The following is a 27,807-nucleotide window of genomic DNA, read 5'->3' as shown; positions in this document are numbered from 1 at the left end:
CACTTGTTCACCTCGGCACGGCTGAATTTTCGGCGCGGGTCTGTCTAACTGTGAGCCACTGTAATAGTGCGTCTTGCCTGAGAGGTTATATGATGTCCCATCGGGCGGCGCGAACCACCGGTGGCTCACACTTGTTCACCTCGGCACGGCTGAATTTTCGGCGCGGGTCTGTCTATCTGTACTGCACGAGGTCATCGCGAAGTACGTGTAACTGTGAGCCACTGTCGAAATTTCGAATCTAACGCGTCCGGTGTCGAGTCAAATGAGCGTCTGCAAGTGAATATTCCGTCGTGCATTCAAATCGAGAGTATCTCATTCTTTTCCATTCCAAACACGTCACACATTAAACATACCAAACAAGAACGAAATACGCGATACCGTGGGCTGAAAAAGGAACGGACTCCAATTGGAGCATTGAAGTTACGAGTCGCTAACAACGCGTCGAGCGGCTGACGGACGCGTGTCCCACTTTAGGACGACCCAGGGCATGAAAAATGAAATACGAACGAGTGACCAGAAAGGCCGGTAGTGAAGGCATAAACGCGTGACGTTGGCACACTCCCACTGAGACGAGCGCAAACATTGAAAAAACAGGTTGTGGCGCCGAGAAGAGGACCGTGGTGCACTCCTTGGTCGTTAGTCACCGACCACGTCGTGCTTGTTCGACGTAGGAACTTTGAAAAGTTTTTGAACCCCGGCCAAGTGGTTCATTGCCGAACTGTGCCCGGTAACGTGTCACGGCTCGGCACTCTCCGCTCGACCGAATCGTCCTTTTTCATTCGACAAATTGCGCGCGATCGAGAACAGAGGTCCAGTTGAATGCTGTCTCGAGCGACAGTAGACAAAAAGAATAATAGTACGTCGATTTCGTATTTTTTACTTTGCGAGTATCGAAAGTAGCGTTCGAATTCTTTCGTAAGTCACTGGCGAATCAAAAAATTGTCTGTTTCAACGTGCGAGGATTGGCCTACTTTCTGCCAAGTGGCAAAAGGATGTGTCTTAAGAGCACGCGTTACAGTTTGACACAACTGGCTATTGATAGTTTCTGCAGACCATTAATCTCCCGGCTCGAGGTCCTCTCATAAAAGAACGCACGAGGAAGGTTGTCAGGAATTGTTTAACACAGACAGTTTTTATCGCTGTCATTAGACATCAAGATGCGAGAAGAACTACCTATTTGTCTTCTTTTCTTTGTTGAATTTATGAAAACTAGCTAGATTATCATTCCAATTTATCTCTAACCTTGTTTCGAAGGAGACCTGAGCTGGTGGCAACGTTGATGCAAGGACTTTACTAAAAGTACTTCGAAATGTAAACATCCATGTTTAATAATAATAATGTCAAATTGGCCTACTTTGAACAATTAAGGTCGTTGCGCCCTTACATTTAAAAACGTTACTCCGTTATTCTTTACCATCACTCCGACAGTCTTTAAGAGTGTGTCTGTAGGGAAAACGATTAAGAACCGCAGCTTTGGGGTAAAAGGCGGTAAAATGAAACTGAAAACTGCGTCGTCGCTGCGAGCGGGCGGGGGTTGTTAGTTAAAGGCAAGCGGACAAAGGAATTTGTCTCGCGGAGGCGGTTTCTCGATGAATTTCCTGGCACTAGCGCGAATAACGCGTTTTGTGGAGAAAACGAACGAAAGAGAAAAGTCGCGGTGGTGTGCGGGCCACGTGACTTTGCGCCGAGCGTGGGTGATAATAAACATTCACCGGAACCAGCAGGGGAAAAAATTTCACCAGGCTAAAAACATTCTTCAACGGAGAATCAAAGTGCAGCAATGTGACGCGGACGAACGTGCAGACTCAATGGGCAAACTCAAAGCAAAGCAAAGTCGGTGCCAGCACGCGGAAACGTGAAACTGCTCCGGAGTTCAACGTTTCCCTCTTTTTCTTTTTTTTTCTTTTTTTTTTGTTACAAAATAATTATTCGAAAACGCCGTTCGTTTCCGTTTGGCGTTTTCAATCAAATCTAGGCACGCGTTTTTCGAACGGCGTGCTGGCACGCGGCGATAGAGAGGGGAGTCTATAATTTGCACGTTAGTCTATGATTTGCAAATTTGTATATGTACACTGCTGACTCATTAAAATTTTTTCAAGCTCTACACCGGGAAACGGTAAACTCATAGTCCGATGTAAATAAGATTCGAACGATGAGTTAAAAGTTATTAATGGTTTGCACTTAGTTATCGGATTAGTATCGTTATGACTAACTAAACGCTTTTTTGTACAATAGCCGGGGCGACGAGGTCAGCTAGTTAGAACGACAGTAATCAATTTCTCTTCCTTGAGAAGTGACACGTTCGATGGAAATCGCGTTACATGGCGACTTCCCGCGTCAAAGGTCATTCCTAGACTGCGGATCGTGTGCACTAATGGCATTTAATCGTTTAATTTGCTGCGTATGCAGGATGAATCATAAATTAGATATCGAAGCTGGTTCTGATATTACAAGAAAAGACTATTTCGAACAGAAGTTCAGTGGTATCGAACGAAAATATCCTTTTTCCATGAAAAAATCACTGGAAAAAAGATACTCCGAAAGTTTCCTTTTGTACCACTAACTTTAAATCGAAATACCGTTCCGTTAAACCCTCGGAACCATTTCAAACTCACCCCGTACAATTGTTTATCCGCCGTTACGAGCAACGCGATATATCATGCGCCGCGAGGAGTGTTTCGACATCGCTCTTCGAAGGGTTTCCTGTTAAACTCTTAACATTTAAACCGTTTAACGTAATAGCACCGCTGCACAAACGTTCCGCAGGAGCAGATAGCGTGGTAACGATCGGTCTGCGCGAACAATGCCCACCGCAATGATGTTATCATCGTCCTCGGCACGACCGACTTCGAATTACGTCATTCGCTCCGGTAACGGGAAAGCTGATCGTACAACCGCGGGCAACAACTCTTTTTTTCATTATTTTTTTTTTATTTTCACTTCTTCTCGTTTCCACGTGCCCACGTCGACGTGGAAAGCAACGAACGTCGGGGGTGGGGCGGGGGGGTTTGTTTTTCGCTGTTCTTGTACCTCTAAACGACCACTTCAGACATCGATCGAAGCCACGACTCGCGTCGTTAGCCACAAAGTGACAGCGTGTGACGAGCAACTTGCCACTCCAGCATGCCGTTGCCCTGTTTAACCCTTAATTGGTGACGCGAGTTATTTCGGTGAACGTCGAACCGTCAGAGATTTTCGTTAACGTTCCCGGCGAACGATTTTCGCTACTAAATTGCGTACAATTAATTATGATATCGCCTCGTTAGGAAATGCACACGAGGGACGATGAAAAATGATCGTTACCCGGGGAAGAAAGGTATAACGGCGGTTGGATGGCTTGTAATTTTTCATGTATGCAAGGTGAGGGGTTTGGGATTTTGTTTTTTAATAAAAAAAAAAAAAAACAAATAGGGGTGGTAGTTTCACAGGGTTAATTGCAATTTTCGAGGATTTGTGGGTTACTCTCGCATTGCTCTGGAACGATGAAATACAACCGTAACGCATTTTAAGGAGAAAGATAGATCATTCTCGAGGCAAAGGGAATGTAGTTCTATCGGTGGATAGAATGTAAATAGTTTTAATTATTGCTTAGGCGTGGGCGTTACGACGGCTGACTGTAAGGTCTGACTCGGTACGACTCGCAATTCTTTCCAGGACAGATCTTACTTTCTCCCTAGAGTACATATATGTCATTACTATTAATAACCCAGGTTCCATTAAGATCACTACTGAATTGCATTGAACCTTTGATTGCATAACGTGTCCCTTTAGAAATTTCTATAATACTCTTCAGGCGTAACTTTCAGATTCGTCGAATAATCCCAACTCTAAATATTCTCTTTTCACCGCGGAAAATGCAATATGAATACCGTTTCCGATACCAGACGCGAGTTTCGCAAACTCGATCCACTCGCGAGACTTGGAAAGGCGGTCAATTGTCCCGCTGATATTCCAAGACAATTATATTCGCCGAGTCTGCGTCCTGATTTCTGGTCTTCCTGCCTCGGTGGAATCGCTGGCTGTATAACCTCCGAGACTCGAGGACAGACGCTACGGAAGATTAATAATAGGAACCTTCGCGAGTCGAGGTTGTGGAACGCACTCTCCAAGTGCATCTTAAAGCGAATTGCGCGGATGCTCGTCGTTCCGCGGATTTCAACATGGCGGATTCGGCTTGGTATTACCGCGATTACAGATTTTCCGGTTTTCGATATCAGGATGTCTCGAGGGCGTCTTCGTTTCTAAATAAGTGGAAGGTTGGCTCGATGTCGCGATGCTACGTGGTTTTTTTTTCGAGGAAACTTGAAATATTTCAGAGGAAAATTAAAATATTCCCCAGGAAAGTGGTTCATACCCTCTAATTTAGAATACACGCGCTTAATAAACGCGTAAATAGATACGTACGGCCACTATTAAAGATATTCTCGGAGTCTAGCGTGCGTACAGTTTCGCCGACGGAATTAGCATGCGCGTTAATCTACTAGTAAACGTATTCATCGATTAATCCCAAGCTATTACTGTAATCTGTACGCGAAACTTCATTATCAGTTTCCCCTTTCGCCGTAATTCGCGAAAATCCTCGGCTAGGCGTTCGTTAGCTAGCTGCGAAACGAAGCTGGTCAATAAAAGAAGAAAATTAGCAGAGACAAATGCGTCGCGATATTTTCCGACATTTCGCTTAATACCGTTTTAATTGGAGATGATAATTGTTTGGCCGAGAGAATGTTTTCAGAGTCGTACTAATTAACACGTCGACTACCCTGTCGGTCATTCCTCGGTGTTTTGGACTCATCGTTGCGTACTTAAAACCGAGATACTACTGCTAGAAACGATACAAACTAACAATGACTCGATCAACTATTGTCTGTTTTGGAATTTTGGAATTTTAGAAGAACTCATAGCGTTCGGTTTCTCTCGCAAGTATAGATCGGGAAGTAAAGAGAAGAAGCGACAAAGCGGTTTCCGTGTCTCGGCGGGGTGGTATGCAAAGTTTACGGCGGAATACCATCGAATTAACCGCGGAAATCGATTCACTTCGGGCGGGGTTAAGTAACATTTTATGTAGCCGTGTACAGGATCGAAGGCTTCGCTGCACCGCGGTTGTAAATCAGCCCGAAGAAAGCCTGGGTTGGCTTTCCTGTGCCTACGCCGGCTCCACCGCGCTGCGCTATAATTAATGACCGATTAATGGTGCCGCGATAAATTCTTATTTTTGCGGAGGCCGCGGTGACACTCGATTCGCCGACACGTACACCGAACTGTCCTTAATTCAGGTCTTGTTCGCATCGCAAACGATACGCGGTTAATACGCGCCTGTCGTTTGCATATCGCGAGCAAAACAGAACAAAAAAACATAAAAATAAAAATGTTTAAAATGTCGCCAGGTCTGAAAGGGTTAATGTCCACTCACTGCTCGTGACTAATATATTACTACGATAAAACTATGGGTTCCAAATTTGTGGATAGACGTTCTCTTAGCAGTTCGGTTCGCACCGACACGGAGTAATCGCAGGGACGAAAAGGAGCTAGCGCTCATCATCGAGCGAACGAGGCCTGAATCTCAATGGTGGGTCGTCTTCGGGAATTACGTCAGGTCCATTTGCAATTCGCGTCGCGAACGTGTACCGTGCACGCGAATCGCTCGTGGTATTCCAAGTAATTGCGGAACGGCGCGGTGAAATCCAATAAATTCTAGCTTCGTTGGAACATTTTTCGCGAATCTGACCCATTGAAACGGTTTCCCGACCTCGACTCGCGTCGGGAGTAACTGACGCGTGTTAAATCGTTCCTGGCCAGAGAACAACGCTGAAGTGCGCGCTTTTCTTCCGGTTAACCTATTTGGAATATGGAAAATATCTCGAATTCCTAGTTTTCCCCCACTTGGAAACTGGCTACTTGTACATCTCCTATTTGGCTTCCACTGTGGTTAAAGGGTTCTCTGACGGGAGCTTTGAAATTAACAAAAATAACATTTGCTGAACTGAAAGAAATGAAACGAAGGAAAAGCTCCGATGGAAGAAATTCATTTCTATCAAAAAACTTTCTCAAAACAAACGACAACCGCGAATTCGACAATCACGGCAAATAAGCGTGAAACAGCTCCGACTCGTGCCACGAATAATTTCCATCGCATTGCTATTCAGTCAGTTTGGCTTCGCTAATAGTTTCGATCCGCTTTAGCTTATTACGAAATATTAGAGTATGCCTGTATTGTGCATCAAATCCTCCCGTAGTATATTCCACGAATGGTTGTCGTATAACATCGGTTTCGCTATTGGCTGATCTGTGTAATCGTTCCCTATAAACGATGCAAATTCGCCAGCTTCTGAAACCGATGATTCCACGCTTTCAATAATACAATGAATCACGCGGCTGAGCAATACATCGGATGCCTTCGAGCGACGATAACGTTAATTCATCGCGCTGTTAACGAGGCCTTGCGACTGGACAGTTTTATGTAATATCGAGTTAGAGACAAACCAGAGGCGACGCGATTCCTTGCGCGTATACGCAAGTATGTCATCGGCGGATATACGTGCACCAACGATTAAAAGGTATGGCTTTAGGGACAAATAACTAGCTTAAACAACCGATATTGGTCGCAACTGACATTGATATCGATACAACGCAAACTGCACCCGAACAATTGCCCGCTTTCGACAGTTTTTGTTTAACGTTGTGTTGCATAACGCGTATAAATAGTCGTGACGAAGTATAACAGCGGCACGGTAGTCTACGGGGGAAATTTATAAAGCGATGGAAAATTTAATTTAGCGCGTCAGTGATTACTGGCGGATAACGTCAACCAACAATATTCACAAGCCATGAAGGCCTTCGTCCAGACGGCTTCTACCTTTCGACCTGTTCACTGAATATTTTATTACATCGCGTTTAAATATAGCGGCGATAAAAATACGCGACACAAGGGGGATGAAGGAGTTAATCGCAGCACAAATTACGAATCGATAGGAAATTTAATCGACGGAATCGGTTTAAAGGACTACTGTGTGTGGGTGAAAGGTCCAATATCAAATGGTTGGTATATCCTATCGATTGCATTACCATTTTGTATAATACCATTCGATAATCTATACGTGGACACTAAATGATTGAAATGAGAAATTGTTTCCTCTAACTAATATTACCATACTTATTAATCAATGATATGAATTATTACGTAATTTATCGAAGAAGATCGGAAACGTATGAATAATTCCATCATGTTTGCACCGACTAATTTAATTATGAAGGTTAATAAAAATTAATAGACCAAGAGTATCCATTAATGTTCGCCTATGAAAAAACGTGTTCAAAGTTCACAGATAGTTGTGATAACATCATCGTGTGACAGACAAGTCTGTACAGGAGGAAATAAAGTACGACGATTACGAGTCCATTACGATGCAAATTGCATATCGATGAAAAATTCAAATCGACAACTGAGTATCCTTCGTGAACGCGATAGAAGGTGATTTCAATAACGGGAATGAGTTAAGGCTCTTTTATAAACGAAAATGGGAAAGTGTCATTCAACGTCATGAATTCTCGTTTCCCTTTCTGTGCCAATAACTAGCAAACGACAAATTTGGAGTTGCGTCAATGTTGGAGCAAACGAGCTAATTATATTTAGCGTGTTGCATCAACTGCACTTGGGTGGTAACCAGCTATGATGGTTTAATAAATTCGAGGGACGTAATTTGGTTCACACGCTGTCGAATGCGATATAAATCACACGATATTATCGCGATGAATTTTGGGACAGTCAATCTAAATTTCCTGTTAGGGTTGGTTGCAAAATATTCAATGGTAATCAGCTAGGTAATTCGTCTACGACTGCAATTCTGCATAATTTGTCTCGTGGATCCTTCTTATCATTCCTCGTACAAAATTATTCAGACAAGTATATCGCAAAGTGAATATTTCACGCGTTATTTCGATCCCATAAGTGGCACATACGTACATTAACATTATAAATTCAGCCGCCTCGGAGTCTTGACTGCATTCAATATTAATCCGTGAAGCTCTTCGCGCGAATCGAAAGCTGATACTAAATTGAAACGTGCGATCAATAGTCGTAAAATGTAAGAAGCGTACGCAAACACGACATTACAACGTAAATACGATCCAATAAATACGATGATACCGACACTTTCTACCGCTTGTTTGAACATTCGGCCCGGTAATGCGATTATCCGATATAAAATATGAAATACCTCGCCAAAGTGTTATCGAAAGTATTACATGTTTGCGTTTAAAGGAAATTTACAGTTGCACGTTACAAGAGGCGTATCGAAATAACCATTCGGGTAATTGCTTGCTCGAGAATCGATTACGTCATAATACTTTCCAACACATGTTGAGTATCGGTGTTGGAAAGTATTAAAGTACTAAAATATCTCTTAAAGTGTCGCATTTTTCATTTTAACAGTCACACCTCGACACTTTATGGGAAGAATGGCAAGAAGAATACACTTACTTAAAAAAAAAAACAAACACGAAAGGAAATATCCCTGAAGGATATCCAGGATATTCCTAAAAGCGTTACAGCATGTTCCAAGAACTAGAACCATCCTACGAGTAGTTTATCCAGCGAAATCTATTCCCGTCGCAAATTTTATTTCCTATCCGCTTGCTCGCGCTCAAGATAGCAATGGTAATGTCATCATATCTCAAACTAGTCTCCGCGACGGTAATATATTCAAACACGGCGCAATAATTGCACTCGCGATCCAAATGACGAAGCAACAAAAAGTCTGGTTCAACGAGCTCGGATTCGACATCTCCGAACATCGAACCAACGTAAAATCGACTCGCGAGATCAATCGAACCGGGTCTTCCGATTTCCATTATTTCGTTCAACGATCAATTATTATTCAACGAACAAAGGCGACTACGATCGTCGTATTTCAAACGAATCCGCGCGACAGCGGCAAGTAATTGACTCGAGCAGCGCGCAACAATTACGCGGCGATTCCGATGCAAACTACGAATCGGTGGAAAATTTAATTTAGCGGGCTGGAATAAATTAATATCAACGTGTGCGGCAATTACGCTCGAGTCGCGGCGATGGGCCTCCCGTCTCGAGAGAAATTAACTTGTTACTCCTTCCACGCTTTGCGCTTTCGATAAAAGACGAGTTCGGTTCGCGGCACGCACTCGCGTCGGCAAAACCGAACGTTTAGATCAGTGGTGCGCAACTATCTTCGTCACTGGAACAAATTTAAAAAAAACACCATTTTCTGCCAAGTGTACACTTCTCGAAGTTAACTAGATTTAATTCGAAAACTCCAGGTATCGTTAAAAATCTAATCATCGACCTTATACGTTCTACCTATCTCAGTTTGTGCTTTAATTTGGTTTTTGTGATGAAAATTTTGCTGTGATAATTATAACGAATTATTCACTTCTCTAAACGACTCACCTAATGAATTTGTTTCATCCTCGGTTTCCGAAGTAGTTATTCAAAAAATTGTACAGGATGTCTGCGGAGGGTCGAGTGTCTGCCATAATCCAGTATTTACGCAGCTGTTGCTAATTTCTTAACAAAATGTCCACGATCTACACAGATGTGTCTCACTCTTCGTCAAACTAACGCCGTATCACCGTACTCATTATGCGAGGCATGACCACGAACCGGCACGTGTACCGAGAGTTCCCCCCACTCTGATCCGGTTAGGATGCGCGATCGCGACGGACACCTCGATCTGCTCTGTTCCACGCTCCGATCTACACTGACGACTTTCTCTCTCGACTGCGGTGACTGGAAGGAGAGGAGTCGCGTAAGCGGTCCAACCCACAGACAGACTTGCTCTTCGCGATACGGCATGTCCGTGGCTGACCCTCGCATGGCTCCTTCCTCGCAACATCGCCGAGGAAGAAGAAAGAAAAACGTCGACATAGTGCGAAACGAGGCATCTAGGCCGATGTGTTCTAAACCTAATGTTACTTTAAACAAATTCGTAACACGATTCTAAACGAAAGAATCAGAACGTTAATCCTTTGCACTCGTTAGACCACCTGTCCAATTTTGTTTGGTTAATAAAAATATAAAATTTGTAAAAAGATCGTATAATTTAACAAACTGCAAAGAGTTTTTCGCGGCCATTCCATAACTCAGATATCTAAGAAAAATCAATATTTTCTTCTCTCGTGCTGAACTTGAAGCACCACTAATTCGTATTCTCCACCGTTGCTGTCTGCAGCTGGATCCTGTCGATTCTATTAATTCGATCCGCATTATCCTGGCGGACAGGAACTCCGCGCGCGTGCCAATTTGTATTTCCAGCCCGTCATGGAGACACAATGGAAACGAATTTCATCGATCCGCGTCCAGACAGCGGAATTACATTTTAATAAATTCGTTTAGCATTGGACACTATTTAATCAATGTCTAATCTCGCCATTAACGACTTCCACAGATTGTAATCTAAGCTCGCTGTGGAAGAAGAATAATTTGCATAAAAAATTCCATTCAGGTATATGCAAACCTTTTTCTCGACCATTGCGCAGAGATGGCCAATCGCGAGTGCTGCTTCGCAGATTCGGGAAAAGAACGATACTTAAGATTATCTGCACGAAATCGACGCGAACACGACGAACATATATACCGAGGGTTTCATAAGCGGAGTCGAGACATTCCTCGTTTCATTATATTTAGTCTCCTACGACTTGGAGTTCGAGTAACATGGTCGATACTCTTCTGGCGAAAAATGAACGTGAGCAAAATTCGCATTACGCGCAACTTGTTTTTCGAATTTTTACAGAGGACGACGTGCCTCGCAGGTTGCCCGATGATATTTGCAAAATTTCAAGCGGAATAATAAGCTGAGACTACTTTCGACCGAGGAAAACTGTATCATCGAGTTTTTCCGATTCTGTCGGCTCATCCAAGCGACTCGGCCTGAATATTCGTGAAAAATGGCTCGCGATAAACGTTAGTAGGTCAAATCGCGCGATTCTTCGTCGAACAGGAAGAGATCAGAGCGCGGAGAAAGGAAAGAATGCGCTCACGGTGTACCGGTCTCATGCGTGTCCTTGCAAGGTTTTCTCGTGAAACGATTCGATGGAGCGGACGTAACTCTCGAGCGGCGTAGGTCGCGTAGATGCACGGAACATAGACCGAGATATCGATTGCTCGATTAATAATGCAACGACCTGGCAGGGCTCCCCTGCTCGACACCGTTCGCCGACGTTCATTACGTAACGCGTACTCGTCTTTCGCTTCAAGAAACAGGAGTCCCCGGCAACGTTGTTGCATCGAAGGACACGGCTTCTGATGTTCCTCGATGCACTTCTGATCAACCGTTTACAACGCAAACACTTCGAGTGCCGAAGGGAGCATTCGTTTCGACCCCTCCTCTGCGAGAACGACTCCAGAAACTCAGACGAGCTTTTGCTTTTTTTTCCTAAATAATTAAAAATAATAAAACCCTCGCTTATTATCGCGTGGTGAATATAAAATACGTGCAAGAAAATATGTGCAAGGGAACGTGACGCGTCAGCAACAGAGCCCACCGGGGCTTTTAATTAGCTTTTCGAGGTTGTGCGTATCGTTGTACTTGGCAAACAAATTATGAAACTTCAAAGAAAGGAATTGCTCGTACGGGGGTTAATTTAATAAGAAGGGTGGAAACGCTTTGCGGTCGATGCCAGTGCTTTTCGGGCACATGTGAGCAGCCTTCGGTTCGAAACGTGCCTCCCAGATATAATACCGTTCATAATTCAATGGTTTCCGTCCGATTGTTCCGCGCAATTGAGTAAACATATCAATCAGCCTTCGAAAATGAAGAACACGTGTTTAAGATGATATAAATTTGTTTTAGAAGTTAATTAATCTTTTATTATAATTTCAAGATAAAACCTTTGGTAAGCACTAATTATAAGAAGCAAATTAAAGTGAAAATTCTACGAACTGTTTTTTTTTTCAGGTAAACGAGGTGAAAGAAAGTTTTTCCATAGGAAAATTGAACGAAATTTAACTCTCTCTCCCGAAATGCTATATTTCACATTACGAATGGAAAAGTGAAAAAGTATTAAAAAATGTAAAAAGACCGTGCTTCATACATTTACCCGAAAACAATGAGCAGAGTTTCCGTCGAATACAGATATTTCAAGAGGAGGCCTTCGCAATTGTTTGCATCGAATATAAATTTCGAGAACGATTCTTTAAACATTGAAGCACGTTCTCGAAACCACTCTACCTAAAAAATATTTAACCGTGAAGGATTCGAAAAATAGAGGAAACATTTTTCAAGGGCCAACTCAATGCGTCAATTTTTTCCCCTTTTGTGCCAGCAAAATGTGGTCTTTGAAACGCGCAGAAAAACGGCTAAAATATGCAAACCCTTGCCGGAGCGAGTGGAACGTTACAATAGCAAACGAAGTTATGCCTATATCATATCTCTTTCTCTGTCCAAAAATTTACATACCACGCCACGCGATTCGTTTTTTAATCATTTACGTCAGGCCACGTTTACAAACCGATTCGTTGCTTAATTTATCACTGGGAATCCTTTCATATGTAAAACTTTATAGCGACTGTTTGTATTCGAGCCTCGATCAGAAAGTTTTTGATAATAAATAGATCAACTAATCAAAGAAATGAACGTTCTTATTTTAAGTAATTCAGTAATGCTTGCAGCCATAAATTCCGACGAACGTCTGACTTTTGAAAGACGTCGAAGCTTCCAACGCTATCAGACGCTTCACGGAACGACGGTTATGCAAGTGGGCGATCCTTGAATTATTTTAAGCAGCGCATTGTGTCGAGAGCAAGATCCCGTCAATGGCATGTATATTCGATTCAATCGCCAGAAGCAGACTTCTGAGAAATGAGAAATTCAGGCTCGAATCCTAGCGATCGATTCGATTCTTTTCTATCCTCTCGTGGAATCGTTCGCGACCGTCTCGGAGTTCCCGGATAACCGCGAATAATTACAATTGCAGTTTCTAAATTAACGATTCACAGTAGTGTAGGAGTCTAACCGAAAAATAAGGCACGGGGATTCGAAGCCACGATCCTCGGATCCACAGTCGACCGCTTTACCTACGCGACCAAAACCTACGTTTCGTGTTCTTATTTGACTCATTGTTGGGTATGGGAGGCGCGGATACTACACTTGGCTATCCTGAATTGACATTCATTCGCCCTCGAATGTCCGTTTTCTCGGGTTTCGCGTCTTAACAACAGTGCGCGCCGCACCCTCTTTCGCGAGTGTACTCCCCTCTCTCTTTCTCTCTCGGGTTTTGCGTCTCAACAGCAGTGCGCGCCGCACCCTCTTTCGCGAGTGTACTCCCCTCTCTCTTTCTGGAACGTTGTTCTCTCTCGACGCCTCATTGTTGCCCGTTCCACCGTCACACGACACCGTCCTTCGCGTGGCATTGTTGCTCATCGTGACTCATCGTCACTGGCCGGTCCTCTTCGGTGGAGTTGCCGCTGTAACCCCCCACCCCGGCGAGCCCCCATATGTAGGAGTCTAAACGAAAAATAATTCGAAGCCACGATCCTCGGATCCACAGTCGACCGCTTTACCTACGCGACCAATCCCGTACCCTACGTTTCGTGTTCTTATCTGACTCCTTATTGTTGGGTATGGGAAGCGCGGATACTACAGTAGCGTAGGATGGTTTGTTCGACACGTGTTTCATCATAGCTCGCGAAACCTGATCGTGCGTGAAGCCGCCAATTTACACGGTATTCAGTAGCGCGTATCCCGTTTCAGCGAAGAGTTACTCGCGAGAAAACCGATGCCTATAAAAACGGCCAGGACGAGCCTCAATCACAGCCGAGAGTCGAGATTACGACGCGAAATCGCCCGAAGGTTTCGCGATCTTTGTTGCTGTTGTCATAGGTCGTGTTTGGTAAGCGAGACAAAGACGAGCCAGATTGAACCAGATAGAAATAGAATGAAAATAAAGATCGAGTTTGTGAGACCACTTGAAGTAAAATTTAATTACTGTAAGTGGAAACATCTGTACTCTCGGTCGCGAAACTATTTCTGTTTACAAATTTTTTTTGTGTTCCTCACTCGACACCGAGACAGAATTCATTTTGAAATAGGAACAAGGAAGACACAGTGGAGAAAAAGGTGCAAGCCTGTTCCAGGATACAGTTAATCTAATAAATATCACGGAAAATCAAAGACCAATGATTTCTCCCGTGACCGACTCTCTGGCAAGCAAACCGATCGGTTTCGGTCTGTCGGTCGCGTTTCTAATGTGTCGTGCACGCCAATGGCGACCGCAAGATTGAAATCCATCGATGCTGAGTCAATGAATCGACAGCGTTGATTTTCGTTAACGTAAAAGCTCCGTTTTACCCGCGCTCGAATTTCGTTAACAAGGACCGTGAAAGGCAACGTTTCAAGCGATTAAACGTCATTATTCTTTCTTCACTGTCAGAGAAATGCCGCGTATTAATCTAAGCGTGACGCAATCTTTATTCTCGCGCTTCGAAGTGTGTCTATTAACAGAAGCGCAGGCACTCGTTAGATGTTTAAATCGGACATTCTTAACGTAATTAATTAGGCGAGCGATCGCGATACCGCGTCTCTCGTGTTCTCGAAACAATCTTGGATACTTAGATGCGGTACAGCGATGCCGGACATGCGTGCAACGCAACCAATATGGCGCGCGAATGCATGCGTGCACGCCGATGCCGAGATCGATAGGAATCGATATCGGCTGACTTTATTTGCTGGTCGAATGCGGGCGTCCGTGCACGCACATTACCGCTGCCACGCACGCACTGCTATGTCTTCCTCTCTAATGATCTCGAGTCGATTCGTCGAGATCGGATTATCGCGCCGAGATATGGAGCGAATCGTAAATGAAACGATTCAAGCACAAAACGCTGCTGACGTTTTCACTCTGTTACAAGACACGATGATCTTCAAGTTGTCGTGAACATGGGGTTGAGTCGCGACTGCTCGAGGGACGCGATGAAAACTAACGAGGGAACGTCACATCTATGGGGTCATCGCATCAATGGGACTGACTGTAAGTACCTACTAAAACGACACGAGTAAGCTTGAAATAACTGATTAAAGTTAATAATTTGAACGAAAGTTTAGTCGACGCATCCTCGAACAAATTCCCACAAACCTGTCGCGACCACACGGAGAAGCTCGGCAATCTTTATATCAAACTATATAGAATAAATCGAGTGGAACCGTAGACGGTGTTCTTAGAATCGCAGGTTAGCGATCAACGTACCGTTATAACCACCCACCGTGAACCTAAGGTTCCATTCCCGTCGTGTTTCTCCGATCGGAACTTTCACCCGGAACCTGGCGATAACTCCAGGACCGAGGAGAGTCTTCGTAAGAGTTTCCCGCGAAAGTTGTCGCAACGCGTGACTCATCGACCACCCTTAGCTAAGGGAAAGAGCCTCGACGGCCGCTCGATGCATCGGCTCACCCTGATTCAGCCGTGTTTCTGCCACGCCAGACCGTCCGTCGTGGAAAGTGAGTCCGCGGGGGTGAGCTTCTTGGCCGGAGGGGAATAAAGTAAATTGCAGCGTACGAAGGTGAGGATCGATCGAATCAGGGCGGTGCACGAAGAAACTGCGTGAGAGGAGAAAAGAGCTCGCTGGGGTTGTTGCATCCCCTCGAGAGACGCGTCGAGATTAGTTCGGCAATCTCGTTGCCGTTCCCGTCGTCCTGTTTTTCTTGCTGCTTTCTTTTATAGTCTTCCATCACCGTTACCGTTGTCTTCTCCAGCAATACGCGTTAAATCGCTGGATCTCCTTGGTACTCGGCGACCCACGGAGTTCGTCCGTCGTTACTTGTATCTTTACGACCATGTTAAACCGTCTTTATTTTATGTTCCGAGAGCGCAGAGTACTTCGGAGTGCGTTTAAGCTTTGTCTGTTCAGCTTTATGGATCGGCCCCGAATATTCGTTCAGATTTTGGAATTACAGAGGAAAATCGTTGCCAGAAATTTCGCTCGCTCTAAACGCTCACCCTAAAATGAAACAGAATATGGGGAAGGAGGGTGTTCGGGTCGGCTCGATCACCCTGCAGTGGGTTAAGAGGGTTAAGGGATAATGCAACGCGACCACTCGAGGGTTAAAAGCGACGATAATTTGATCGTAATCGATCCTTCGGGTTAAAGACGACACATGCCCTAACTTAATCGAATTATAATTGAACTACGCGTATAAATGACTTTGCGAAATGATGCGAAGTCTAAAATCTTTCCTCGTCGCTTCCGCTGGCTATGGTCGATGCAATAAATATGGGGATGTACGATTAGTATCAACGGTCGCGATTTATTAAAGAGCCGAGATCATCCTGCGTATCGTTTCCCACCCCGCGATGCCTCGAGCGGACTCCAGACGGATATTTCTCGTAATCCACCCACTCGGCTGCGACTCGAGTACAAGGTATCGCTAACCGAGGACAAACATCGTTCAAGTTCTACTACCGTGCGCGATTCCAACAGCTTGTTTGCACGATATCTCGTTCGATGCTTCGCGATAACGTTGTCCCGACCAAAGGGAAACTCCGCGTGCCTGAGTTATCGTTTTAGCCTAGATTGATCTTCTGGCGTCGTGATCGCTCGATAAAATCGTACCCTTTGAACGGTTTGGCTCGATCATCGCTGCGAATCAACGATCGGGTTCGCAACGAATGCTCGTAATATTGGCAACCGATTTCTTCTGAACGAGAATAACGATACAAATGTTGTAAATAACACAAATAACTCGAACGATACAAAATCTTGCAAAATTTAGATGTAGTCTGTCAAGTTCTGATCGACCCACGCAGTCGAGTTCGCTACTCGATTACCTAAAGATACTCACGCGAAACCTCGACTAGATTTCCGTAATAATGCACATGACAAACGTGGAATAATATAGCACTGACGTGGACTTCCCGGGAAGATTAATATCGAGGGAGGATGGAATATTCTTCTGGTGTCCTTCGAGGATCATACTTCATCTTTCCAAGACCTAGACGGAACGCGTCGTAAATTATGCAGTGATTCTGTTGGAGGAGTAGCTGTTTGCTCGTTGTTATATTGGTATTCAGTCTGTGGTCGTCTTTTTATCCGACTCTTACTCCAAATTGTATATGGAGTAAGATGCGAATCATTCGTGCAGACTGCTCGTAGCTATAAGAATTGAAGAAACCAAGTTAGTGCTATTTTTAAATTCAAATATGAAACTTTATGAAAATGGAACTGCATGGTATATTCATTCCTACCGAAGGAAATGAAATTTCTTCTATTCAAAAATGAATGTATCTCCCTTTACGAAGCCACGAAGGAGCACGAAGGGGCTCCTTCTGTGGAAGAGTTTATTCGAGTAACCTCTCAACCCCGCGGCGGGCACGCTAATAAAGAAACGAACGAACGAACGCGATCTCAAACGAAATGCACCGACATTTCGACACTCGTATCCGATATTCATCGCCACATCGTGATTTCGAATCCCTCCTCACGAAAAACGCCGACGTTTCAATAAAGAATGACGACGTCTCGATCCCGGCTGGTGAAACAACTGGCTACTAAAAGGAAACGATGGAAGACGGCCGAGGAGCATTTCATGGGGCCATTTCAGCCGCGCGAGATGCGATACAGAGGAAGAACGGTACTTGGACAACTGAGACTGCTCGATAAACTGCGCTGTCGTTGCCCATGGCAATTCTAAATAATACACCTTTGCTTCGGTACCACCTTCGAACAGCTACCGTAAAGGTTCGTATGTCGAGCGAACGATTTACGCGAGCCTGCGTCCCCGTCGAAGCACGCGAGTACGCTTTGCGTGAATAGGTAATTGATAAGAGAGCTATGGCGAAACTTGGATCTCGGGAAATTGAAAGTAAGCGGCTAGAAAGAGTCTTTACGATGACAACGACGAGCTACATCAACTACTCGAACAATTTTCCATACTTTGTGATATCTCTATTCTGAAAAGAGACAATATATCACTTTTCATACGTTACTCTTTAAAAATTATTACATCAGAGGAGGATTGTGATTAATCCTCCGTCGTCTAACTAATTAAAGTATGCACTCTCCAACTACCTCGCAGCAAGCTGAATGAATGTTTGATATACGATCGAAACGTGTACTTGCGTAAATTGGATACGTGTTTACAATATGTATTCTCACGCAAAACACCGCGTTGACTCGGGTGGGCTGAAATATTCGCCAACACGAGTCTCGGCATCGTTTTCGCCTACGACGAAGACGTATCGACTTCCCTCGACTCATCCGTTAGTGTCGCTCGGAATCTTGTAGCATTCATAATATCTACGTTAGCATCGAATGATTGTCACTCGATACACGCGCATCCATCAGCACGACACAAAGCGCACTCTCCTCAAGGCACGGCCATCGATTTGCGGAATAGCTTTCCTATCCTTTTACGTAACGTCGAAGGAATACCACCGAGCGTCGGCTTCCCCGAGACCTCCAGGAGACAGATCGACGCTTCGAGGAGAGAAATTCATGGGAGAATATATCGAGGTTGCCTTGCACTTTTGACATATCCGACTCGAAAGTTTGTTCCCGGAAGGAATTCGAAGCAGACCGTGCGACAAAATTCTATCGACAGACGTCGAATATTTCAACCTCGCTGCGGGAATCACTGGATTATGGGGACATATTTATGTTGTATCATGTTTGGAGAATGAAACTGATGATGAGATATTTTTTAAACGAAAATTAAAGGCGAATTGAATTTCTAAATTTTCAGTACAGTTCGCGTCTTCACTGTCTTCGTCTTCGCGAGGACGACTACATTTCGCTGGGAAGACGAGCAACATGCGGATCCGCACTTATGCACAGGCTTACGGTCGCTGACTTCTCCGCGGTCCAAAGAAAGAAAAGAGACGCGCAGCTCGTTTATGAATGGAAATATGTTAACGGTTCCAAACTTGCCATCGTTGCTCCGTCTGTTCTTCGAGAGAAAGAGCATCCCTATCTCGTTCCCTCTCCGCGTTATTTTCATTGAACCAGACGTTACTGTGATAATTAGTGATCAAATAATAAATGAAAGTGCCTTTCGTTGTTCTCGAGGTCGAGGGAGCTAAATCAGACTTCGCCGTACTCTAGATTCAGAGGCGTATGTTTATCAACACACTGTTGTTACGCTCTCGATTATGCTGCTATGGCAAATGAAAATGTCTTTGTTGGTTGTACTAGATCGTAACTCTCGGCGAATTTACTTACTCGTAAAACGAATCTTGTCCCTCTGCAACTTTGGCTCTCGAAGATTTTCGAAGGAAGGGGCAGGATGTTACGTATTCATAGTCCTTACCTGAAACACGAAGAATTATGTATTAATATCAGGTCGAATGTACGAATATCTTGATAATTGTATACATTACTGTGAGTTGTTTCGGACAACGTAATGAATTATTCGATAATCAACCAATTAACAGTCACCCATTGTTCCAACCTCGTGTTCTTTAAACAGTGATGATTATTTAAGATAAGACGTCATTTTAAGTAGAACTCGCCCGACATATCAAACACATTTGTTCAAAGAATCTGCACGTAATTATTTCGTTATCTTCGCGCGCTATCTCCTGTTCAAATAAAAAAGTGCTTCGCGTTTCCATTCCTCCGTATCTCCTCCCTTAATATTCGTCTCTTTTATTACCATGAATCCCGATTGTCGTCCGTCCTTGCATCGTCTCTCACCCGTGTTCCTTATCGTATCGTTCCTTCCAAGTATTTTACATTCGCGGAGCTTGCATGTTCACATTCCCGCCTGCTATTCGGAGTTGGGCAAATTTTATTCTCGAACGACGAATGAAAACTGTAGATTCATCCGTTAAGAGGTTAAAATTGCGAACAGTAAAAAGCCAGAAAATCGAGTGTTTCGATTAAATTCCAGAAAAATTGTACAAGAACGCTTTCGGTGTTTCAGCGTCGATCTCGATCATCCTCCTCTTTCTATCTTTCTCTGATCGTCGGCGTCGGATCGTCGGCCGTCTCCTTTCTCTCTCGAGATCATCCTCCGTGCAGCGAGAACGCCATGCAAAGCGAAAGTGCGTAACATGGCGTTCCAAGGCGCCACAAAAGGAAGAACGAGCCGTGGCTGCGGTGAAACGAGACAAGCGCGACGACGACCGGGAGAAAACGAACGAGCCAACGAAAGGAAACAGCTAGGGGAGCTTCGAACTTACGCATCCCAGCTACCGTGGATTCAATCATATTTAGACGCGATCGCTGCTATTCTTTCGGCTGAATGGAGTCGATGGAAGAAGTTTCTGTCTCGATGGTTGTTCCGCTCTCCTATCGGACCATAAGAGAACTTCCATTGCGTGTACGAGTTTGGAAAGGCGTTCTGAAAATACTGTACTCGAAGCAACATTTACTAGTATAAATAATAACTTGACAGTTGTTTTTATTTTCACAACTGCGACGAGGTTTTGGCAAACTTTTCGCTTCGAAATGGATAAAAGTTTAGTTCGTACTCCTTTCTATCGCATTGTCTATCTACTTTCGGTTTCTTTTCTTTAATTCGAACGTTGATCGCTCGTCGTAAACACGAATCGATTCGATCCTCTTTCGGATTTCGACGCGAAACGCGAAGTAAACTCGCTTGACGAGTAACGAACGCCTGGAAGCAAAGATAAGGAAAAGAAGCACGGGAGCGGTCTGCCATAGAGAAGATTCACCCAGGGAAAGATCGGTAAACTCGATGAAAAATTCATTCAACGTCCCTCGTTATTTTGACGCATCGTTGAACGCTTTCAGGCTTCTTTTTCATTTCTATCGCGCGGTTACGGAATTCGTTCGCGGCTCGGCGATCGCCGAGCGCAGTGGTCAATTTTAACAATCCGCGTAGATGAAAGTGCGAAGGGGGTGTCTCTGGAAAAGACGGTGGCGCGTTTAATTTTTAAAGTGAACGTTGCAAAGTAACTAACCGTGGTAGAATACTCTTCGGCTAGGTACTAAGGTAAACACTGTTTGAAACGAGAATTAGATTTTCTTCCAAAGGCAACCTCTCGCGAGTTTTAAATGATCGAGTTTAAAATTTCCAAGGCGATCGCATCAGCTAAGAAGTGAGAACTGAAAGAGGCGGAAGATAAATGTATAAAGAAGTGAAATACTAGGAAAGCAGAAATGAAAACTGAAAGATAAATTATGTTACGTTGAGAACTGCCGGTGGAACTTTCGTGTGAAAGTCCGCGGTGAAAAATTGAATCCAGCATGAGTGATACTTCGGGCGCTACAAAGCCGACGCTTATTAATAATTCACTGGCTCGCTATCGCTATTAATTGCGAGTGGTGTCAGACATCGATTCTCTCGGGTTACGCCACGACGATTGATTCGCCAGCAATCTATTATGCTCTCGTATCCATCCTACAAAGATAGCTTGGCGATAGAAAACTCGTAAAGATATCGCACGACCGCGGGAAGGATACGGATTACTTGGAACGCACGCGATCGATCGCGCTCCTCGCGTGGCGCTATCTTCGTATTTCAGGAGAATCATCGCAGCCAGACGGACGGATCAGTCTACCGTGATTCACTAGGCAAAATAATCCAACGCCCACGCACGTTCTGCCCGCGACTATCTCGACTTTTCCGCGTTCCTAGATGTACACGTCAATAACGATCGACTGCTTAGGTTTAGGAGCTTTAGGATTTTCTCGAGCAATGGACGAACACGCACGTACCAGAGTGCCTAGTGAATGAACGACTGTGGTGGTACGCGTAATGTAACCCTACGTTCAATCGAGGGAGCTCATCGCTATCTACCGACGATGCTGAATGACTGAATTCTTTGTCCGCGCGTGGAAGTTCGTTCTGGTCAATGACGAATTTCTAGGAGCATGGCTACACGAGAACTAGGGGAAAAACTAACTCTGTAATTGTATCAAACGATGTATCCGTGAAGCAATCCGTGACAACAGTTCTCCTAGTCTTGTTTAACTGGTCAGATGATAAAAATAAAATAAATCTGGATAGGATTCAACCGACGAGGTTGTAAAAAATACCGGGAATGTTAGATTAGGTAGCATCCAATTGTCTGGTAACAAAGTTTCAGCCTCGCGGAGATTTTCGGCGGTATTAGTCTGGCAGTGAACGTGTTAACGCGCTTTGGCCGCAAGTTTCGCGAGCGAGGCGAAATTCAGGGCTCGCGTTGCTTGGAGCGGGGTCGCGCAAAAGGAACGAGAATCCGTCAGCGAGGCGAGGACAGGGCGCAGACGAAAAACGAAGAGGCAAGAGCAAACGAGGAGCCCAGAATACGGGAATAGCCTCGCCATACGTGGACTACAAGTACTTACACCAACGACCGTTTCCACAGCTAAATATAGAATTTCGATCGCAACGCCTGAGAACTCGACGTCGCGCATCCGTTCGATATCCTATTCCGGTTACCCTTTCTACGGCTGTGTCGCATCCTTGGCGACTGAACGTTCGTTTTCAATCTCGAAAACTAGGAGGGTAAATATCAAGTATCCCTAAAAACATACAGGCCCTTTTGTAAACAGAGGAAGGTGAGGTGAGGTTAGAATTGGGTAGGTTTGCAAGAAGATTGCAAGTAAAAGAAGAGTACCCTAATAACCATCTTCATCGCGCAGAGTGAGGGTAGTACCGAATCCTCGAGTCCCAAAACACACGGAGAACTACGAAAACCAATCGCGCAGTCGGAAGAAACTTTAAAGCAGCCGAAATGCATCCCGTCGGAAGATTTCCGTGAAACTGAGAGCCGCGGTCTGTAATTAGGATTCTCGTATCGGTGTTCTTTAAGAAGTGGAAACACGCACCGAACGGAGTAACCGCCGCAAGGTACATCGACCCTGAAATCAATATTTCTACATATTAGGCTCTGTATCAACGTCTGCTCCTGCAGCCGACGTTTCAAATCCTCGCTCCCACCTCGCGCTCCCTCCCAAGCTCGCGATACACCCACGAGCAGCTTCTGTTTCTCTTGGGTTTCGCTTTAGTCAGCACGCGGTGCGTTTGCACGAATGTTCGTTGCGTGACGAGCGTTACCGTCGGCTTTCAAAGCGGCCACAAAGTCATGGCTGCGAGAGAAAACTCTTCAGGGTAGACCGTTGACCTCTGCCGCGCACGGAAGCTAGCCAATGATACATATCGACCACTTAACGTGAATTACTTCGGTAGCGCCACCTTGACCGGAAGATCTCTGCTTTGGAAACCAGGAAAACGCTTGTTCCAATGTCAATTACACCGGAGAGCTGTTCAGAAGTTGCTCGGCAGCGCTTCGGGAGAATTCTTTGGTTTAATCGTCCGTTCCATGTCAGTTTAATAGGTTCCGTGTCAGGTTAATGGACGCGAAGATCTAGTTGCTCCCTTGGGCACCTTCGGAATGAATTTTTTTAGTTCCTCGATCAAAAGCCTTGGCCTTGAAAATTGTTGAGAAAAATACCAACACGTCTCTCATCCTGTTTATCAATCTCTTCCTTTTTAATATTCGAATAGGGCTCAGATAGGTTACCGGGTGTGCACGAGAAACCGATGAATCTTGCTTAAGACCGTATCGAGGCGAAGTTACAAGCGGAGCGCTGATGCACAGGGGCTGACTTATGTACACGCGTGATACACAGGGTGCAGAGAGAACGGTGGTGTACATACGCGCGGGAAATCCGGATATATAGGCATGTATATCGCGGAAATGGCGTCGTGCAGTCGATGGGATTACCCCGGGGCACCGATCTCTCGTATACTCTGACGTAGGTGTGCGCACACGCTTGCAGGAAGAACGGTACACAGTTTTCGAGTGGCGTGGAGTTCTCGGCGTGGAATCATCGAGGCGCATCGATTCCATTTCACACCCCGTAAGAAGTTCGAACACAATCGGATAGAGTCTACGCTGTGCAACGATATATTTTTGCAACTCTGCTGCGCAAGACACGGTAGACGCGATTGAGAGTACGCACGATTTCGAATCTTCGAACGAAAGGTCACGCAAGCTGGATCGCGTGTCTCGTCGCTGAAAAGGCTGGGAAGGCGTGGTTTGGAGAGATTGATTTTTCTGTCGGCGAGTTTCTAGGCGTTTGATAGTGAAAGTGTACCGAAACGGTTACCTTGATCGCGATATTCTACATAGTTGCATTTTAGTTATCGTGTACCTTAATAACGGTTTCGATAACGTGGATCGTTCATTGGGGAGCAGAAGAGCCACAAAAACGAAAGACAATCAGCGCGCTCGCGTAACGGAACGTTGCTTGGGTGTTCGACCGATTTAAAGGACTTCCAGGCTGCAGCATCTCCTGGTTGTAATAAAATTATAATTGCACCGCGAGTTATTAACTGGAAGGCACAACTAAAGGCACCGTTCATTCTTCGACGGACACAATTAAACTCGACGCGGAAAAAACGGGGACCGGCTGACAAAACGACGATTTAAAATACCAAAGAAGAAGAGCAAGACGAGGAAGGGAGGGCTGGAGGCATAAGAAAAGAAGGACAGAGTGGTGTTGGAGCGATTGCGTACGCGCAATTTAATTGAATCGCCGATACGAATCTTCGGCGCGTTAAAAGGGCCACGAAGGTCCGAGAGGCTCGTTAATTCAAGAAGAATAATTAGCGTGTGACGCGTTTGAATTTGTCCACGGACCACTGGAGAGGACTGGAACTGCTGGAGTGATTTAAACTTGAATTGTTTAGACGCTATCCAAATGATAGCATCCAGATCGATATATAAGATGTTATAGTTTAAATGAATCATCGAGTAATCGAATAGAACAAAAATAAAAAGTGCAGGCATATACTAGAGGACGCGCAATGTTGTTAATACGCGCAGCAATGGCATACGTCCAAGGAAAACTGATTTTTTGTTCTCAAACAGAAGTATCTCAAGAGTAAGTCAACACGACTTTGATTTCCATTTACCTAGTCCATTCCAATGGTCTTCCGTAAAATCAATATTTGAGTTAGACGACCGAAAAATTCAACTAGTGTTCAGCCCTAGCGGAAAGGCGACGACGCACACGTGCTTTCCGAGAGAGCGGAAGTCGACGCGAACGTGCGCCGCGAACTCTCCCTCGTTGGACGTCCAGCTAGGCTACCTGCTTACAAAGCGCAGAAAACAACCGCGAGCGGGACCGATATGTGAAAGGAATCGAGAAGCGTAAGCGAAACGGAAGAGCGAACTTCGCTTCCGGTCTGATCTACAGGACGACGCGACCATTTTATTCGATAAGTGCGTTCCTGCTCGGCGTTGCGATATCTCTGCTAGAGTCGCTCTTTATTGCGCTAATGTCTTGCAAATGCGAGACAATGTATGGTATTTAGAAATTTTTTAAGATGACGATGAATTATCTCGAAGACGATTTTTGGAGATTTTATATTGTAAAAAGAGAGTACAAACGATTGTCGTTCGTCAAACTCACAGAAAATCTTTTCCTATCCAGCTCACCTTGTACACGATTTACTAGAAAATTGTATGCAAATTAGCCATCGATAGTCTCAGATTGCGAAACAACCAATCGTTCGCTTCCTCCGAACGTATCATTTATCCCGCATCAGCATTGTCCTACATTATGATGATCGTGACAGTCCAGTCACGACACGGTCAGGAAACGTCCGCATTACTTTCAAATATTATTGAACGCCCTGGAACGTGACTGGACCATGATGTAGCCCATTTAGATAGCATTCAATAATGTTTAAACGGAACACTAAATTGACTATTGAATCGACCGCAGAAATTACCACGGTAAATCAACTACGAACGTTCAAAACAGAAGTCCTGCTCCTCGTTAGCCACTTTTCTTTCCAACTCCGATCCATTCGATCTTTATGAACTTGCGATTTTCTCGTTTCTCATTCGTACATGCTACAGAGAAACAATTTTTTATGGAGCTGCGCGGGTGCTGTAATTCTTACACAGACTTATCTCTTGTACAGCATTTAATGGATCCATTAAAACGCGCCATGTAACACGCGTTCTGAAATTCGCAATTTATGAATCGCACTCTGTAAAACTCGCTACCACTTTCTCCCTCGAACTGCACGAACACACCGATCGTGGCAAAATATCCAGGAGACATGCAACCGTCGCGATAAAATTATGGGAAATCGCGGGGATCTCGACGAGTTGAGAAAAAGATCGACGGATAAACGGCGGTTGGATGGAAACCCGGCCATAACGGGAGGCGTGCGTATATGTGAAATATTTGAAATCATTTCGATCATAATAAACATCATGTTTCAGCGATGCCATTAAGAGGCACTCTTATAAATTGTTTTAGGTTCTTCTTTTTACGTAAAGTTGATATCAGGGAGGGTAGTGAACGCACGCGTCGACAGGAGCCTTGTTCCTCCCAATAATCCTTTGAAATCGTCTCGAGGGATCGAGATGGCTTCTTTTAAACTCAATCAATGTTTGGGCACATTCCTGGCCATATTTGGCCACCATCGCGGCTGTCACGGGGTCCCATGGCGCAAGAAACTCGTGGTCGCGGTGTATCCTCCCGGACGACCCCGTGACCAGCCTCTTTCCCAAAGATGTATCGCGTTGGATTATTCCCCTGCAGGAGGAGGAATCGAAACGGCCGAACGGCTCAATCCAATGAATTACAATGGCGAAACGAGTCCCGTAATAAAACTCGACACCCACAGCTCTGCTCGACGGGGCCGCTTTCTTGTCTCAATCAACAGACCCGACTGTTCCACTTGGAAAGAGAATTCGACGATTCCATCGCGGCTCTCAGACGCGAAATTTATAACCTTGCTCCTGCGATAATCAATGGGACAAACGCGAAGAAACTGTGATCTTCGACTTCGACCTGACGTTTTCATTTACTTAGACGAACGTTTATTAGGCGGATGTTCATTATGATTTTAAGCAGTGAATGATAGCTGTGGGAATACTCGAGACTGGGTTAAAACGACGCATGAATACGTAGTTTTATTTTGATCGGAAGCATATCCTAAAAGAATCATTTGTTGACCATGCATCCGAACCATCCTCGACCCAATTCGAGCGATCTCTTCGCTCGGTAATCTAAAGCGCCATTGCAAGAACCGTCCGTAATATCGTAGTACTTTGCGTTTGAAAGCAAATGAGCCATCGTGCATACTGCATGGTGAATAGAAGTAGATTAGTCGACGCGTAGAAATAGACTGAGCATCATAGACACCGGTATATACAACCACACATGGTATCGAGACTAAATAACGATAAAGGATGGAAATAGATCCATAGGTCAAAATATACATAACCTCTTTGATCTGAAACGATCCAACACGGCGAAAAGGTTGGTCGCGAGGCAGGAGCAAATGGAAGAATTCGTACGTACACATTACGAGTATTATCAGAATTAATATAAGAACACAAGGGAGAGAATACTCTATTCTCAAGATACATTTCGCACTTTCGACGCGGTATAAACGTCCATTCCAATGACCTCAACGTCTGTACCCCGCATAAAAATAGCGACACCGATATTGTTACCAATCCTGAGAAATATCTGTCCGGATGAACGAAATTTTACAATGCGTAAATAATTCACTGTAGACCGAAATACACAGGGCATCGCAAAAATACTTTCATCGAACCGATTTTTCGCGCGTGATCGCGACTGGGCTAAAAAATTTATGGGCTCGAATCGCCTGGACTCAAAACGAAGATGACACGTGTCTAAAAATACCAAGAAAGTTTCCGTTGTTCTCCCGATGCAATTCTTGTTTCCATTCGATTCGAAAACATCCCACTCGCAGACGATCACTATTCCGGCTGTCTTACAGGCCACGGCACGCGAGATAAGAACGATCTGCGTGGGAATCCGATTACGGTGCACGCTCCACACACGATCGATGCACTTAGAGTGCAGTTACGTATATAACGGTCCATCCCTTCCTCTCT

At 44.7% G+C, this 27,807-nt stretch overlaps 1 protein-coding gene across 3 annotated transcripts in view; it reads right to left on the bottom strand.

Moving 5' to 3' along the window:
* The window catches only part of LOC128877586 (amyloid beta A4 precursor protein-binding family B member 1-interacting protein), a 153,361-nt gene that overhangs the window by 98,089 nt on the left and 27,465 nt on the right, over positions 1–27,807 (bottom strand). Inside the window, exon 3 of one of the 3 annotated variants that reach the window (XM_054125008.1) lies at positions 19,181–19,268. The exons of 1 other annotated variant lie outside the window; for it this stretch is intronic. The gene's annotated coding sequence lies outside the window, so the exon portion shown is untranslated. Of the gene's footprint in view, positions 1–9,421; positions 9,719–19,180; positions 19,269–27,807 lie in introns of those variants that run through there. One more of the 3 variants, XM_054125009.1, reaches the window with a different exon arrangement.

Source organism: Hylaeus volcanicus, chromosome 5 (assembly GCF_026283585.1).
Source record: "Hylaeus volcanicus isolate JK05 chromosome 5, UHH_iyHylVolc1.0_haploid, whole genome shotgun sequence".
Lineage (NCBI taxonomy): Eukaryota > Metazoa > Arthropoda > Insecta > Hymenoptera > Colletidae > Hylaeus > Hylaeus volcanicus.
This window is presented reverse-complemented; position numbering and strand designations above follow the sequence as displayed.